Genomic DNA, 19,417 nt, shown 5'->3' with positions numbered 1-19,417 from the left:
CCTGTAATAAAACTCAAACCTTACTTATATCCAAACAGTAGAATTGCCTAGATGATCACCAAATCCAGGGAGGCACTCATTTTCTTAGAATCGCCAACTATCAAAGGTCAAAAGAGAAACATTTTTCAAAATATAATGTCCTGAAAGCAGGAAGGAATAGAGCAAAATGATGAATAAAAATGAAAGCAGCAGGGAGGAAGTGGGAAAACAGCAATTAAATTTTGGGTTTTGTAATTAATATTGTTGCTGCTGCTGTGTGATCTTGAGTTAGAATCTACTCATAACTGGTCCTCCAAAAGGTTTTAAGAAACTTGCCTAGAAGAAATTGCACAGGAGGACAAAGCCCGTCTTTCTCTCACACACAGAACAGCTGGTGGGCTCAAGTTGCCTGCCATTGGGTTAGCAGTGCAGTTCCTTACCACTGGGCTGTTAGAGCTCCTGATATTAATATTATAAAACAAATTTTGAATTAATCACTCAATAAAGACAAATATTCATTGTGAACTTTTTACTCAAATCACATTTTAAAAAAAAAAGAAAGAAAAATTTAAAAAAAAATCCTGGGATACCTTTTACAGTGGCAATTTCCTGGTTCCATACATTTGCTCTTTTGATACAGCATATCCTTAGATGTTGTTGTTGTTGTTATATGCCATTGAGTTGCCTGTGACTCACAGTGGCCCAATACACAATAGATCTGGACTCTGCCCTAACCTGAGCCAGTCTCACTGTTTCTGATACTCTCTTTGCTCCAGTCGCTTTGTCAATCCATCTTATCCAGGATCTTCCTCTCCCGCACTGTCCCTCCACCCTTCGAAGCATAATGTCTTTTTCCAGGGAATGGTCCCTCCTCGTCACACATGCCCAAATTATGTGATAGGGAGCTTCAAAATCCTTGTCTCCAAGAAGCAGCCTGGTTTCACTCTCTCTAGGTTAGACCTGATTGTTCCCTTGGCAGTCGGTGGCATGTTCAATAACTCCAATCCTGCACCACAACTCAAAAACTTCAATTCTTCTTCTGTCATACCTAGTTATTGTCCAGTTCTCTGATGCATAACAAGTAACTGCAAAAACCAGGTGCACATTAGTCTAGAATGTCATTGTTGTTCTTTAAAATTTGGAGAGGTGACTGACAGCAGATTCCCCCAGTGCAATTCATCTTTTGATTCTTGACTGCTGATGCCAAGAGTGTTGTTTGTGGAACTTAGCAAGCTGAAATTGTTAACAATCTCTATATCTCTTCTTTATCTATTATGGTGCTGCCATATGGCAGTAGTGAGGATCTTTGACTTTTTGATGTTGAACTTCAGTTCAAATTGAAGACTACAGTCTTTGACCTTCTGTAGCAAATGCTTCAGGTCCTTCTCAGTTTCTGTGAGCAAAGTTGTTTCATCTGCATCAGGTAGGTTGTTAAGAAGTATTCCTCCAGTCCTGATGCTACATTCTTCCTCATAAGGTCCAGCCTCTTGAATGATCTGTTGAAATGGTATAGAGACTGGATGCATCCCTGACACACTCTTTTCCTGATTTTGAACAGTGCACTGTTTCCTTGCTCTATTCTGATACCTTCTTCCTGGCCTAAGTATAGGTTTCATATGAGCACAATAAAAGTGTTCTGGGAACTTTTCTGAAGTTTAGTCAGAAGTTTTTGTGATCCACGTAGTCAAACATTTTTGCATAGTCAATGAAACACAGATAGACATTTATCTGGTATTCTTTGTATCAGCCAAGATCCACTTGGCAATAGCAATAACATGTCTGGTGCCACAGGGTCTTCTAAATCCTTAGATACTTTATCGTTAATTCCAAAATATTGTGGTTCTTCCTTCAAAATATCAAAATTTAAACATGCCTTTTGGGAAACGTACATATGACAGAATGAAGAGGAAGGCAAACAATAAAAAAGGGAGACAATACAAAGTAGGAAAAGAAGTAATAAAAATACTATTTATTTTTTAAAAATAATATAGATAAACAAAGCTACCCAGTTTATCCAATAATTTACCTGGACATTCAGTTAATCTTATGGAGATGTTAGGTTTTGTTCTATAGAATACTAGTACTTTCCCTGGTGGATCTAGGCCAACGTACAATCTCAGCAGTATTTGTCCTGGGTACCCAGGCACATTTGCTCCTGGACTGATTCTGATGAGGGCTATCTCTGTGGTTAACAGAAATGAAGGGTAAAAGAAGCAGTGTTTTCAGGGAGTTAGAGGCCACTCAAGTTTACATTCAGATAAATTGCCACAGAAACAAGTAGAAGTCATGTTCACTTTGTAAAATTGAATCATTAAATAAATATGTAAAGATTAATATTTATGACTAATCTGATTTTTGTTTCCTTCTTATATGATAAATATCTCAAAACCCCTTCTTCATTAATTGTAGATAATAGTTTATTACATGAAAAATAGTATAAAAACTCTTGTTGAGATTTATTTTAAAGGATTTTGGTCCAGGTTTTGAAACATTTTCTATATACCTAGCATAAGAGCTGATGTGAAATAAAAATGATTTTTCAGCATATGAGTGGTATAGTGTAAATTTTATAATTGCATATTTGGCATGAACTTGGGATGAATATAAATATTACTTTGCAAAGTTATGATGAATTCATAGGCATTTATTACACTTGGGATATTTCTAATAAAATGAAAATGAAGTATATTAATTATAGTGATTTTTTCCAAAAAAGCCAATTCTAACCATCTGTCCTTCAACAGATAACTTCTAGAAATAGAAAAAGTTACTATATAATAAACTTTGACAACCCTTCCTTATCCTATGGAACTATACATAGCAAAAAAACATTTTATTTCTCTTCATATTCCAAACTGATGTCTTCTTAGGTTGGAAAATTTCACCTTATTAGTAGGAACAATCATTAAAATGAAATTGGAACATCTATTTTGAAAAAAGTCAAGGGCCTAATATATTTATTTAATGATACAGATACTGAAAAAAAGAAGGTCAGATAAGTAGAAGACCTTTCTTTGAAATGATACTTATATAATTTATTTATGTATAATTTTACATATATACATATACATATACATATACATATACATATACATATATATATATAGTAGGTTATCAATAGAAGTGAGCTGTCTGAAGACATACAGTTCAAATCTACCAGCTGTTCCTAGGAAGAAAGACGGACAATCTCCTCCACATGATTTATTGCTACTGAAAAACTTCTGATGTGAAGTTAAAATGGCATTTCAGCATATGTATGGTATAATGCCAATATTATAATTACATATTTGGCATGATAAGCTTTGAGTCAATTGAACTCAGTGGTACATAACAACCACAATGAACACATACATGTGTATATGACCATCTATTTTTTACATTTATATTGCCATTACCAAGTGTTGAGGTATTCTAAAATGGACATTTTAAAGAGAAGGTCTAGGATAGGAACAAACCCTTCAGATTTTTAATGAAGTAAATCTATTTATCTCGTGATAGAATTTGAGTTCTTATTTTTGTGTACTGTAGAGTCAGATTTGACCCATAGTTGACCCTCTAGCAGTTTTTCAGAGGCAGTTAATCCCATGGGAGGAAATTGCCCATCCTTCTCCTGATAATCTGAGCAAAAAGTAAAATAATTAGAACCATTTTCTCTAAAAGAAAATCTTTGCCATCAAATCAGAATCAACTCTTCACTAACTCCTTGGAAAGTTTTCAAGGCAATAATTGTACAGGAGGAGACTTCTTATCTTTCTTGCATGGAGCCACTGGCAAATTTAGGCCAACAGAAAAAAAGTAGCCTTCATATTAGCAGGGCAGCTTCAACAGAGTATGGTACCAGATCAACCTAATTACAATGTCTGGATGGAGAAATGGTTTCAGTGTGCAATACAGAAAAAATGTGGAAACCTAGACAAAGCAGAAATCAGTAACTCAAAATGAGAAACTTATTCTACAGTTAATTAAAACTACAGATATCCATGGAAGTATAAACGTATGTTTAAAGTATTCATTAAGGTGAAAGAATAAAAGACATCAACTGGAGAATTTGGTTCATCTTTCAGACAGAGAAAATAAAGTCTTCTTTATAGGGGTATTCTGAGATTAAAAGTAAACTACATGCTGGAAAATGCAGCATGTATAGTATCTGATATGTTGTTGTTGTTGTTATGTGCTGTTGAGCCGCCTGAGACTCATAGCGGCCCTATGTACAACAGCCCTAAATCCTGCTCTGTCCTGTGCCAAACTCACTGTCCCAACACACCTACCCCCATTACTCCAGTCACTGAATCAATCCACCTCATAGAGAGTCTTCCTCTCCTGTGCTATCCCTCCACCCTCCCAAGCATGACGTCCTCCTCCAAGGACTGGTCCCTCCTTACAACATGTCTAAAGTATGTCAGATGAAGTTTCAAATCCTTGCCTCCAAGGAGTAGCCTGGGTTAACCCTCTCCAGAATGAACCTGTTTGTTTTCTTAACAGTCCATGGTATATTCAATACTCTTCTCCAGTATCACAGCCCAAAAGCATCAATTTTCCTTCTATCCTCCCTAGTTATTGTTCAACTCTCTGATGCATAGCAAGTTATTGAAAAGCACATTGTCTGTATCAGGCACACCTTGATCTCCAGACTGACACCATTGCTCTTCAGTACTCTGGAGAGGTCCCTCCCTAACAGCAGACTTTCCCATGGCAATGCATCTTTTTATTTCCTGGCTGCTGATGCCAAGAGTGTTGACTGTGGATCCAAGCAGACCAAAGTTGTCAACAATCTCAATCTCTTCACCATCCATCCTGATGCTGCCAATTGGTCCAGTGGTGAGAATCTTTGTCTTCTTGATATCGTGCCTCAATCCATATTTAAGGCTGTAAGTCCTTGATCTTCTACAGCAAATGCTTCAGGTCTTCCTCAGTTTCAGCAAGTAGGTTGTGTCTTCTGCATAATGCATATTGTTGATGAATCTTCTGCCAGTCCTGATGCCACATTTCTCCTCATATCGCCCAGGCTCCTGGATAAGCTATTATGCATACAGATTGTAAATTTATGGAGATAGGACACATCCCTGATATATACCCTCCCCAATTTTGAACCATGCAGTGTTTCCTTGCTCTGTTCTGACAACTGCCTCCTGGTCCAAGTATAGTTTTCACATCAGCACGATCAAGTGTTCTGAGATTCCCATTTTTTTCAGAGTCAGCCACAGTTTGTTGTGATCCACATAGTTAAATGCCTTTGCATAATCTGTAAAGCACAGATAGACATTCACTCCCTGCTTTCAGCCAACATCCATCTAACATTAGCTACAATATCCCTAGTACCACAACCCCTTCTAAGCTCAGCCTGCACTTCTGGCAGTTCTCTGTTGTTGTGCTGTTCAGTCATTTTTTTGGATAATCTTCAGCAGAATCTTGCCTGCATGTGATATTAACGATATTGTTCAATAATTTCCACACTTTGTTGGGTCACCTTTCTTTGGAATTGGAACAAAGATACATCTGTTCCAGTCAGTTGGCCAAGTGGTTGACCTCCAGATTTTTTGGCATAACTTGGTAAGCACATCTAAGGGCAGCATCTGTTGGTTGAAATATGACAATTGGTATACTGTCTATTCCTGGAGACTTATTTTCTGTCAATTCCTTCCAAACAGCTTGAACTTCTTCTTTTATCAACGTAGGCTCTTGCCTGTATGCTGTTTCATGAAATTCTTTTGTGTCTGCCAATTCCTTTCAGTACAGTGACTCTGTATACTCTTTCCATCTTCTTTTAATATATCCTGGATAATTTAATATTCTTCCTACAACCTCCTTAATTATAGAAACTCAAGGTTTGAATTTGTTCTTCAGTTCCTTGAGCTTAAGAAATGCTGAGCGAGTTCAGCCCTTTTGATTTTCTGATTCCAGTTCCTTGTACATTTCATTGTAATATTTTACTTTGTCTTCCCACACTGCCTTTCGAAATCTTCTGTTCAGCTCTTTAAGATCTTGAATTCTTCCTTGTGCTTTGGCTTCTCAGCATCCCACTGCAAGCTTCAGAGTTTCTTCGGACATCCATTTTGGTCTTTTCTTCCTCCTCTGTCTTTGTAATGTCTCTTCCTGGATGATATTTTGGTATCCTCCCATAACTCATCTGCTCTTCGCTCATCGGTGTTCAAGGCCTCAAACCTGTTCCTGAGATGGTTCTGAAATTCAGGTGGGATAGACTCAAGATCATATTTTGGTTCCTGTAGAATATAATTATAATCAAGGTATACCAAGGTTTCTTTGGAAGCAGGAGTGGCATCCACTTCCTGAACAACATGCCTCTGGAAACTCTATGAACTTTGATAAATGTCGATAGTTATAAAAAGGCTTCAGACCTTTTGTTCATAGGGTCATTGAGTCATGCTCAACTCGAAGGCAATCAACAACAACAACAACTACCAATTATATCTTAATGTATTATGGTATATAAGCTTAAATGTGGATTTAGTAGAATTTCGTTTTATCAACAGTCAACTTGGACTTGGTTAAACTCTTACACACTTCCAACTTTACATTCTACATATCTGTTATGGAGTTGGTAACAATATTAATTATTGTAACCTTTAAATTTTTTCCAAAGAAGATTTCTTATATGTTCCAAATATTAAATAAAAAAATAATAACTATCTTACTTGAGTCCACAGCAATATGCTTGGTACCAGTAATCAATAGTTCAGGAAATGTATTATAATGGGAAAGTTTGTGGTCAAGAACCTTTCCAAATTACTAAGGAGCAAGGATGTCAGTTTGAGGGTTCAAGTGCACTTGGTTCAGGCCATGATTTTTTCAATCACTTGCTATGTTTTTAAAAGCTGGAACATGAATAAAGATGACAAAAAAATTAATGTCTTTGAACTGTGATCTTGGAGAAGAGTACTGAGTATTCCATGGACTGCCAGAAAAATAGAGAGATATGTCTTGGAGAAAGTATAGGCAGAGTGATCCTTGGAGGAAAAGATGATAAAACTTCACCCCACGTACTTTGAGCATGTTGCTAGGAGAGCCTATTTCTTGAAGAAGGACCCACACTTTGCAAAGTGAAAGAGGGGTAAAAGGGAGAAAGGTTCGCAACCAGGTAGATTGACCCAGTAACTGCAGCAATGGGCTCAAGTGTATCAGAGACAGTGAAGATGACACAGGATAGTATAAGGTTCAGATCTGTTGTTCCTAGGGTCATTATGAGTTGTACTTGACTCAGCAGCTCCTTACAACAACATAATAGAGTTGATAACAATACCCTATTATTGTGACCTTTACAAGACTTTATCCAAATAAAATGTCTAACACATTCCAAATATTAAATAAAAATTAGTAACTTCAGAAAATATATTTCTTATATAATTTTTTGTGAACTAAATACTGTATCAAGGACTTTTATTAACACAGTGACTGCAGCAATAGGCTCAAGTGTGTCAGAAGTAATGAGGATGGCACAGGATAGGACAGGGTTCTCTCTGTTCATAAGGTCAGTATGAGTAGTAACAAAACATTTTGTTTCAAATACCCTTCTTGATGGTTCTTACCACCTTTATTGTTATTAAAGTGGTATTCAGGAAGATATAAAAAGAAAGCATAATTTTCACAGCCAGAGAGTCACCTCAGATCCAAACTTGCAGTGAAATGAACCCAACTTGTAACATGCTCTAGATCCTTACACTGTGAGGCTGGTTAAATGTCCTGTTAAACTCGCATATCAATATTAATAATATTTATCAATGACATGTCGATGTTAGGAAAATCAACATCTAGATAATTTCAATCTTGTTTCTATTTATCCTAGTTTTGTTTATCTGTCCTATTGTCTTTTCTGTGTGTTGTTGTCTTTTTGGATATGTTATGTTGAGGTATAATACATATTGAAAGTGATAGTTTCTGAGTTTCAAGTCTTTGTTTTCAGCAAACAAGGTATGTTGTATGCATTATTACAGGTTGCTAATGAGTATTCCTCTAATCCTAACACTGTTTACTTCTTCATATAGTCCAACTTAGTAAATTATTTAGTCAGCATGCAGATTTCATAAGTATGGTAAAAGGCTACAACCCTGACACACCCCATTCCTAATTTTAAATTATGTAGTTTTTCGCTTGTTTGGGTCAAATAACCACATGAAGGTGCATGTTCAGGTTCTAAGAGAGCAAAATCAAATGTTCTGGCATACCTGTTTGTCTCAATGTTATCCATAATTTACTCTGATCCACACAGTCAATTTCATCTTCATACTCAATACCACAAAGGTAAATATCTCTCTGGTCTTTTGCGCTGCAGACAAGATAAGACATCAGTAATGGTATTACTCAATCTACATACTTTCTGATTCAAGCTTGAATTCCTCAGTTTCCTGATGATGTACCCGCTTCATTCATTCTTACATTATCTGCAGCATGATTTTACTTTCATGCAGTATTAATACTATTTCTCTATTATGTTCATTAACCTTTGTTTGAAATACGTACAGTTATGGATCTCTTCTAATCAAATGGTCATGAGCTTTCTTTCGAATTTCTTACCATTCAAAAATTCTAGAACTTTTAGTATTACATGTATTTGTGGATAAATTTCAATTGATATTCTGTTAATTCCTAGAGTCTTATTTTCAATAATGTCTTCAATGTCAGTGCAGCTTGAACTTCTTTTCTCTGTTCTTCACCATAAGTCAACTTTTGAAGTAACTGAAGGCTGACCAATTGTTTGAGGTACAATGAATTTATGTATTTCTTCTATCCTTTAACTTCTATCCTTTAAACTTATTTCATTTTACTCAGATTCATAATCAATGCCTGTGGAAACACAGCAGCTGATAAATCAAGACATTGCATTGAGCATATCTACTGTGAAAGACTACTTTAACATGCTAAATAGTAAGAATGTCATGTTGAGAACAAAGTTATCAGAGCTAAATCTTTATAGTTTCAAACATCCCATATGCATATGAAAGTTTATGAATAAATAAGAATGACTGAAGAAGAACTCTGGCCTCAGAATTGTGAAGTTATTGAAGAACATTGAATATACCATGAATTGCCACACATTAGATCTGGTGGCCTAGTGGTAAGGAACTGCACAGGTAATGAAATGTGTGCAGTTTTAATTCACCAGCCACTGCAGGATAAATATGAGAATTTTCATGTTGATTATAGACTCTGAAAACCTGCTGGGGGGTCAACCTTGAGTGGGTTCTGACTCAGTGGCACATAACAACAACACGCAAGAAGAAACAAATAAATGTGACTGGGAATAAGTGTAGTAATAATACTCCTTGGAAGCAAGAACTGCATGACATTGTCTCCTATACTTTGGGGATGTTTTCAGCAGAGGCCAGTTCCTGGAGAAAGGCAACCTGCTTGGTAAAGTAGAAGGCCTGAAAAAGAGGAAGACTCTCAATGAGATGGATTGAGATTGGGGTTGCAACAATGGGTTGCACTGCAAGACCAGGCGGTGCTTTGTTCTGTTCTGCTTAGGGTCATTATCAGTCAGAGTTCATTCAGTCGCACAACTAAAACGATGAGATGTGAATGGAAACCATATGCCATCTATAGGTTAAAGTTTTAAAAGTCTTTGCAGTCTTCACCTTTGTGAATATCTGTAATGCAGTGATGAAGGGTAAAAAAGGGACAAGAGAATAAATGCTTTAATATATTTACAACATAATTAACATAAGAAATAAATAAACTGTGACTTCTTCAATTCATTGAGAAGTTGGATTTAGTGGTTCATATAACATAATCACATCTATTTTCACTAGTAGAAATACAGAGTTAATGCACCTGCTTCCATCATAATCTGTCATTCAGGAAAAATAAGCTTACCATTGTAAGCTCACCATAAGTCATTGCCAAGATTGTTAGAAGGAGAAAGTCCTTAGAGAAGGATTTCATGCTTGAGGTGGTAGAGGGTCAGCAAAAGAAATGAAGATCCTCAATGAGAAGGATTGACATAGTATCTAACAATTGGCACAAGTACATAAGAGATGATGAAGATGACACAAGATAGGACAGGATTCAGATCCATTGTTTATAGGGTTGCTTTGAGTTCTAGTGGACTCAAAGCAACAAAATCCTAGCAATGAATATGGACTGAAACTCAACATCAAGAAGACAAAGATTCTCACCACTGGGCCAATTGGCAGCGCCATGATGTAGGGAGAAGAGATTGAGGTTATTAGTAATTACAGCTTACTAGGGTCCACAATCAACACTCTTAACACCAGCAATCAGGAAATCAAAAGACAAATTGCAGTGGGAAAATCTGCTGCCATGGACCCTCCCCCTCAGAGTGCTGAAGAGCAGCGCTGTCAGTCTAGATACAAAGGTGCACCTAATCCAAGACATGGTCTTCGCAATTACTTGTTATGCTTTAGAGAGTTAGACAATGACTAAGGATGGCAGGAGAAGAATATGACTTCAAGTTGTGGTTCTGAAGAAGAGTCTTGAACATACTATGGACTGCCAAGAAAAGAAATACGTTTGTCTCAGAGAGGGTGAAACCAAGTCTCTCCTTGGAGGCTAGGATTTTGAAGCTCTGCTTCACTTACTTTGGGCATGTGGCCAGGAAAGATTGGTCCTTGGAGAAGGAAATCATGCTTCCAAGGATTAACAGACAGCATAGGAGAGAGGGACCCTGGATGAGATGAATTAATACAGTAACTGGGATGATGGGGGTTGTTGTGTCTAAATTAGTGAGACTGACTCAGGGCAGGAAAGGGTTCAGAGCTTCTGTACATAGGGTCGCTATACATTGCAGGTGATTCAATGGCACATAACAACAATAACATACTATGACAGGTTTGGAAGAAGGAGTGATATCCACTTTCTAAAAAACATGCCTCTGGAAACTCTATGAACATTGATAAATGTTGATAGTTGTTGAGGGGCTTCAGGCCTTTTGTTCATAGGGTCGCTATTAGTCGTGCTCGACTTAAAGGCAATTAATAACAACAACATCTGTTTATCAATAATCTTCTACTTTAGTAAAATGTTCTATGCTTAATAATTACTGTCTCAAATGGTGATAGTAAAATGTTCTATGCTTAATAATTACTGTCTCAAATGGTGAGATATTTCCTAAACACAGAAATAGAGTTGCATTGATAGAATAAGATTGTGTTAATGTTAGTTCTTTTTTAGAAAGTGAATAGTAAATAAACTAAAATCATGTGCCCTTATTCTAGATAATACATGATTTCAAATAGAAGATTCATTTATCTTGAACTTCAAAAGCTGTAAACATTTGTTTTCATTACTATAGATCAGTTATCACTTTGTTGTGAGTTTTTTCTTATCTCACCAACTCAAACTCAGAAGTGAAATTTTGCCTGGATATTTAGCATCAATTAACAGAATCACGACACAATAAAACATGGCAAATGAGTTAAACAAATACAGCATAAACTAATCTGATCCTCAGATAACAATTAGTATGTCCCTAGCAAGTATTCAATAATTAAGATGCTGGAGATACAACATGTAATGATTAACTGTAGCAGGCCAGAACAATATTACATATAAAATAACTTAGTTGTAATCAATTCTGACTCATAGTGATCCTACAAAGAGCAGATGAAACAGTACACAGTGTTATAATCTTCAAAATCATTGCTTATGTTTGAGTCTATTAGCAGCCATCACTTTGAGGATCTCCCCCTTCCACGAGACCCTTTACTTCATCCAGCATGATGCTCTTCTCCAGGCGTGGGGCCCTCCTAAAAACATGCCTAAGTCTCACGAACCACATTGTTGTTGTTGTTATGTGCTGTCAAGTCGTTTGCGACTCATAGGGACCCTATGTACAACAGCCCTGAACCCTGCTCTATTCTGTGCTAATCGCACTGCCTCTGACACACCCATCCCAATTACCCCAGTCACTGAATCAATCCATCTCATAGAAGGTCTTCCCCTCTTGTGCCGTCCCTCCACCCTCCCAAGCATGATGTTTCTCTCCAAGGACCTGCCCCTCCTTGCAACATGCCCAAAGTATGTCAGATGACATAGTTAAGGAATATTCTGCACTTCCTCCCAGACAGATTTGTTTGTTCTTTTGGAAGGCCCCAGTACACTCTATATTCTTTACCCACACCAAAAGACTAATTATTCAGGCCTGCTGATTAATTTCCCAACTTTCCCATGTACATCAAGCAACTAAAAATATTATTGTTTGGATAAGGCAGAGTTTAGTCCTCAAGGGGACATCTTCATTTTTTTAACACTTTAATGGATTCTTTTGCAGCTGATTTGCCCAATGCAATGTGTTGTTTTGATTTCTTGACTACTACATTCATGCATGCTATCTATGGCTCTTAGTGGAATGAAACTCTTAACAACTTCAATACTTTCTCTGTTCATAATGTTGCTTATTGTCTGAGGTGGACTTTTCTTTCTTTGTATTAAAATGTACTCTACATTGCAGTCTTTTCTCTTCATCAGCACATTCTTCAAGCTTTCTTCATGCACAGCAAGCATTGTTCTTACATCTACATATTTCAAGTCGTTCATTAGTCTTGCTCCAAACTTTTATATACTCAAGCATCTCAACAAAGTGAATAAATGTGTTAAAATGATAGAGTCTTAGCACATACCTTCTTTTCTGCTCAAATTCCTCTTGGTCCAAGTACAGGTTTCATGAGAATAAAATTATTTATTCTGGAATCTCAATACTTCACAATGTTATCCATGGTTTGTTTTGATCCACACACTTTAGTGCATTTACATAGTAAGTAAAACACAAGTAAAGGTCTTTGTAATATTGTTTTCTTTCAGCCATGATCTGAAATCAGCAATGTTATACCACATTCCATGGCCTTCTCTGATTCAGCTTGAACTACTGACACTTCCCTGTCAATGTACTATTGCAATAATCTTAAAAATATGTTCAGCAAGATTTTACAAGATATTCTGATGGACTATATTTCTTAGACATGAGGACAAGCAAGTATATCTCCTATTTGACTATACAATTATCCATTTTCCAAAAATCTTTGCTAGAGAGGGAGCACTTCCAGCACTGTTTCCACTTCTTGAAATATTTATATTGATATTTTGTCAATCTTCGGAGCCTTGTTTTTCACCAATGCTTTCAATAATCTTGGACCTCTTTTAATTCTACTGCCTAAAATAATTGAATGCCAAACAATTCTCTTTGGTACATAAAATAACTATTACAAACAAATAAGCACAACTATTTGCTTTTTCCTTAAGATAGACAATAATTCTAAACAATTGATTAAAACGAATGCTTTTTGGTTTCAGGTTTTAAATAGAAAAAAAGTATTCATAAGCAAAAATATTCAAAACCTAAAGCAGCAGCAGAATAAGGCCTGGTATTTTTCTTTTGTTTCACTTTGCATTATTACACTGTTTCTATTTGAGGATTTAGTAGGCTTAATTTTGCTTTATGATTGTATCAAACAGTGACATGAAATTAAAGTCTACAAAAATAAAGTGAAAGAAAATACTATGTTTTGTTCAGTAATATCACCAAAGAATGAATCAATGGAAACATTTGTATATGTAAACATTAACATCCACTATAAATCTAAGAGGATAATGCACACTAAATACACAACACAAAATTTCAGATTCACTTATGGAAATGTCATCACTGCTTTGCTGAAAGGTGTGCTACTATAAAGTATACTACCTATTTTATCTTTAAGTTGGTGTTACAGAAATGAAATGTGTATTGAAGAGGGGAGCTAGAATGATAGTGATACTCCAAGAACTTCTTAACTCCTCGAAAAGGTTACTGAAACCATTAAACATTCTTTGAAGTGGAGGAGATTAAGGAGACAGCTCATTGAGGGAAAGAAATTTTCTACCTGGGACACAGGGATGCAGTGGAAGCTGCAAGCTATTTGAGCAAAAAGTCATAGCATTTGAGATAAGAAAGAAACGAGTAGCAAAGGAATCCAAGGTTTCTCTCCTTCAGAATTAAATTCTGTAGGAATTTGATTTTTTTTTCCATGGGCTATCTATCTGTAAGTACAATTTCTGAGCCCTTTCTGATTCTGTAGTCTAATAGAGTGAAGCTAGCATCGCATTTCATTTGCTCCATGCTAATTTCACTTCCCTGTCATTCACCTTTTCACTGGATCAACAAGTATTTCTTGAATAGCTGTCATCTGCATGGAGCTGGCAAGGTATTGCACAGGACACAGATGAATATGACACTCTTCCTATCCTCCTTGGATTGACATCACAACCAAGAACACTCTCCACTACTCAGAGACTCAGAAACAGAAGAGCCGGTGTTGTGTATCCATTTTGGAAGATAGCATTTGCAAGCCAAATCCCTTTAGCTCACATTTTATAACAATTTAGGCTTTCTGGAACACTTTCTATTGAAAAAACAAAACAAAACAAAAAAACCAAAAGAAGAAGTGACAACTACCAGCATTTCAGTTTTACCAATGAATTAAAAAAAAAATAAATAAAAGATTTGTTATGTTTTGCTTTTTGGGGAGTTGTTTTTGGTTGTTTGTTTTGAACTAACAGGAATCAGGACAAATAAATGATACTTCAATGGGGACAATACACAAACTTCACCAGCAATGCAAGTGCTATATTTCTACTAAAATAAACTTGAGGTCAAAGCTAATATGAAAAAAGTAAAGAAACTCTTTGGTAAGTGTCTAATTGTAAAGTGCAAGGTGACCTTGACAGAGTTTCTCTGTATATGTCTTTATCTTTAAGAAAAGAGAACTCAAGTATTGGGAATTTATCCCCATAGTTCTCTTGCTACCTGGTGGCACACCTGGTCTACCAAAGCTCAAGACAAGTCAGTGGCCTCACCATTTCCAGCTTTGCCTTTTCAGTTCTCCCCACGAGTTCATATCTCCAAGAGAGGAAGCAGTACGGCTGACTGAGAACTGAGACGAGTGGTGCAGGAAATTGGGATTTAACTCACTATAATGCTTTGAAGCTTCATAAGTTTTATTGTTTCAAAAACATTTAAGTAAAGGTGCCTTAAGGTACTAGGACTGCAGGTGTGAGTTTTATGCATCAAATAAATTCTTACTTGTTAGCTGTGATTGTATACACTTTCTCCTAAAGGCACTGCAGTTTCCAACTTTATTAGTAAACATGGCACATTTGAGAATTAAGTTCATGTGAACTTGTCCAAATGCTCTAACCCAACACTGAGTTTTGCTTGTGTGCAGATGTATCCACTGCCAATGAGGCCAAGCATTTTGGAAAAAAATTAAAAATGGTTTTCTGTGCTTCATTTGATTTGGTTCTTTGGTTACTGCTCTGGATCTAGGCCACTACTTACATGTCAGTCTTTCATATTATGGTGACTTGCATGTTGTCATGATATTAAAAACTAGGTCACTAGCATTTCAAACACCAGCACAGTTAGACACACTACTCAGATTTAAAAGAGTTTCTAGTCTAAGGCTGACTAGGAAGAACGATGTGAAGATAAACTTCTAAAAATTAGCAAAGGAAATGACTCCATGGATCATAACAGAACATTACCTGACATAATGCCAGAATATGAGTCCCCTTAGTTAAAAGACTCCCAAAACACACGATTTCCCCATAGTGTATGTGCCAAGAATTTTAAATAATACAATGTAGGATAGGTTAATTGTTAAGTTCTGTTATACATGCAATTGCCATAAATTAGAGCTGATGAGACAGAAATTAGCAACAAGATGTCAAGTGATTCTTATTGCAAAAGTCAGAAAAGTAGCTTGATTACAAATTCTGGGGTTAAATTTGGATTCTTATTACTTTGTTAAACTATTCTTAAAATGAAATGTCCTTGAGTGACTTCATCACACTTTCTGGCTTTACTCTTCTCATCTGCAAATTGAAGGGTATAATATTAACTTGCTCTTATGTCATTGTAAATATAAAGACCCACAATAAACACTCTTAGTACCAGCAGCCAGGAAATGAAAAATCAAATTTTGTTGGGAAAATCTGTTGTCAGAGACCTGTCCAAAGTACTGAGAAAAATGAAATCAGTCAGGAGACTAAAGTGGACCTGATCTAGGCTGTAGTTTTTGCAATTATTTATTATGCATCAGAAATATGGACAATGATTACAGATGGTAGAAGTGAATTGATTCCTTTGAGCTGTGGTTCTGGAGAAGAGTATTGAATATACCATGGACTGCTAAGAGAACAAACATGTTTTCCATTGGGAGGGTAAGACCAGGATCCTCCTTGGAGGCAGGGATTCTGAAGCTCCAACTGACTTGCTTTGGATATTTTGCAAGGTGGGATCAGTCCTTGGAGAGGGATGTTATGCTTGGAAGGATGAGGGGATAGCACGGGAGAGGAAAACCCTCGATGAGATGGATTGATTCAGTGACTCAGGTAATTGGGGTAGGTGTGTCAGAGACAATTGGCACAGCATAGAGCAGGGTTCAGGACTGTTGTACATCGGGTCGCTATGAGTTGCAGGTGACTCTATTGCACATAACGACAACAACAACATCATACTGGATACACAGTAATTAAGGATCCATGATATATTAATTTTGAGAATAAGAGAACCACATTTATGAATAAAGTATGTTTTTACTGTTAATAATTGGAGAAAACAATGAAGTGAAGGTATTCTCAGTGGAAAGAAACTGCCACCATATGAAGACTTCTTCATTTACATGTATTTACATGTAACTTAGCATCTCAATTTCTGCCAACACATGTTTTGTGGAAACTTAGGGCAATCAATTTTTTTCAAAAGCAGAGGAAAGAGTAAATATGATATTTAAAAGCACAATGGACAGCAAAACATTTACATTTCTTTGATTAATAAATGGATTCTATTCTCAAAACTAATGTATTTGAATTTTTTAATGAACTGTATTTTTAAAAAGTTAAGTAGGGGAGGGAAAGGGAGCAGGGGAGTAAAATGTGCAACAATGAATGGATGAAAATTTAACTTTTCTGTAAGCTTTTGTTAAAAATTACAATTAAAATTTAAAAAATTAAAAATAAAAAAGAAAGAAATCGCATTGTGGATAAAATGAAGACAAAAATTAATGTCATTCATATTTCCTAGTCAAAACATCTTCATTTTATCCAAAATGTCATCTCTCAGGAAAAGGAATTAAAACACGCACTGAATATGGTGGTAGGTAGACAAAAAGGAAGATACAGAAAGTGATGATAAAAAAAAGATCGAGAACTGAGACCTCACTGGAAGCATGAGAAGGTTATAAACAAGATAATGGGATGCAAAACCTGGTGGGGTACAAGCTTTGGTTGGTGATTTTAGAGGAGCAGGAATAACAAAGAGAAGCCTGGTGGTCTAGTGGCAAGAAGCTGTGTTGCAATCTCAAAAGCACACAGTTCAAGGCCACCAGCTGATCCCTGGGAAAAAAGATGGGCAATCTCCTCCCACAATTAACTGCCCCTGAAAATCTGCTGGAGGGTCAGATACGAGTGAGTTATGACTCTACAGTACATAACAACAGGAATAATAAAGGGCAATAATACAAAATACTTCACCTTGAACTATATGAGGTTGGGGAAGTAGATACGTTGGAAATGGTCAAATCTCAGAAACTTAGGTATGGGGAAGTTTGTTTCTAAGAGTTATGGAATAATGCTGGGCAATGGTTAAATTTAGATGGTAGAAAAAGATTATGATCTGGGGCAAAACATTAATTATGGAAAAAAGATAAAAAGTAACACAGAGGTAAGACAGGATGGGTGTTAAGACTGACTGATAGGATTTTAGAAGGAAAGTATGATTTAAGAAAAGTAGATTTTGAAGATAATTCTCTGTTTTGAACACTGAATCTTAGCTGTAGATGTGAGATAAGCTGTCACTACTTGAGAAAGTTGTAGCACAAGTGGTATTTTATAGGTAGTTAGATTTACAGTAAAAAAAAAAGTAGATGGTGGGTATTCTGTTAGAGGAATTTGTGACTGTAGGGAAGTCATCACTATGAGGGGAACTCTGGCAGCTATTGATCGCATAGGTGTTGCACCGCTAACCAAATGGTTGCATCTCTGGTGATATGAATTTACCAGATGCTCCATGAGAAAAGGGTGGACAATTGTCTTTCATGAAGGAGATGCAGTCTCAGAAAACCAACTCGACGGAAGGTCATTGTAACGTGTAACCCACTTACCAGCAGTGAGTTGAATTGAGTTTGAGTTCAACGGCATTTGGGGTGATGATGATAGAGGAAATAACGGAGAGGCAGAGAAGTAGAGAGCTTTTTAAGTATAAGATAGTACAAGACAGATTGCTGACTGGATTTACATCATATGTGAGTCTGGCTCAGCCTGTTTCCTCTAACATCAGTAATAGATTCTGTCCTCCAGAGAATTATGCTGCACATTTGTGTGATATACCAATGAAAGCAAAAGGAAGATGACTTAGATTTGGGAAAGTTTCCCCCTGAGAATATAATTATACTTCGTGCCAGACTAAATGCTTCAAGTATAAGATGAGGAAAAATACATCTAATGGTAAAAAAGCATGTGAAGGGATTGTTGGTAGTTTGGGGGTTTTTTGTGTGTTTTTTTTTTAAATTGTGTCAAGCACATGACATTAAGTCAGCACAAGCAGCCTGTAAAACAGAATCAATGTAACTCTGAGGTTCATCTTCAATTCTGATCCTAGCATTCTTCTCATCTGAAAATTCCTACTTTTTTTTTCCTTTTGACTTAAAAGTCTTGAATATATTTTATCGTAAATTCTTAGATTAAACAGCACAGTTTTACCCATACAAATAGTAGAACATACACCCAAGATTTCTTTGTTTGGATGTTCTATGAACCTTGCTATTAACTGATTTGTTCATTCATTCTTACCTGTGAGTGGTGGTAGAAAGAGTCATAGGAAAATTAAACAGAACACATTTTTAGAGGGTTTCTGTATAGCTTCTCCATGACACAGTTTTCTCCTATCATCAGCATATTGTGCTTGTGGAATACATTTGCTAATAAATATATTGATATATTATTACTAGCTAAAACTCATAGTTCCCATTAAGTTTCACTCTTTATGCAGATTAGTTCTGTGTGTTTTGTTTTTCCTGTACATAACATCATATACCTAATTGCTGTTGAGTGTGAATCAATTCATAGATGATCTACCCTCCAGAAGGTTTTCAGAGGCTATAAATGGCACAATAGGAAAGTGTCCATTTGTCTCCCTCACAGTTGCTGGTAGCTTCAAAGTGCTTGCTTTGGAGATGACAGTATAAATGCTTAAACTAGACTACCAGAACTCCTTCCATAGTCATGAAGTACTTCCTCTAGAAGATTAAAGTCTTCAGCCTTCACTAGGGATTAAATCTCAAGATCAAGAAACAAAAATCTTCACCATTGCACCAATGGGCAAAATCATGACAGGTGGGGAAAAGTTTGAAGTTTCTGATGATTTAATTTTAGTTGGTTATACAATCAGTACATTGTAGAGGGAATACCAGAGGAATGTCTATCTGTGTTT

This window comes from Elephantulus edwardii, unplaced genomic scaffold, assembly GCF_000299155.1.
Source record: "Elephantulus edwardii isolate Elephantulus edwardi_28Jun2011 unplaced genomic scaffold, EleEdw1.0 scaffold00073, whole genome shotgun sequence".
NCBI lineage: Eukaryota > Metazoa > Chordata > Mammalia > Macroscelidea > Macroscelididae > Elephantulus > Elephantulus edwardii.
This window is presented reverse-complemented; position numbering follows the sequence as displayed.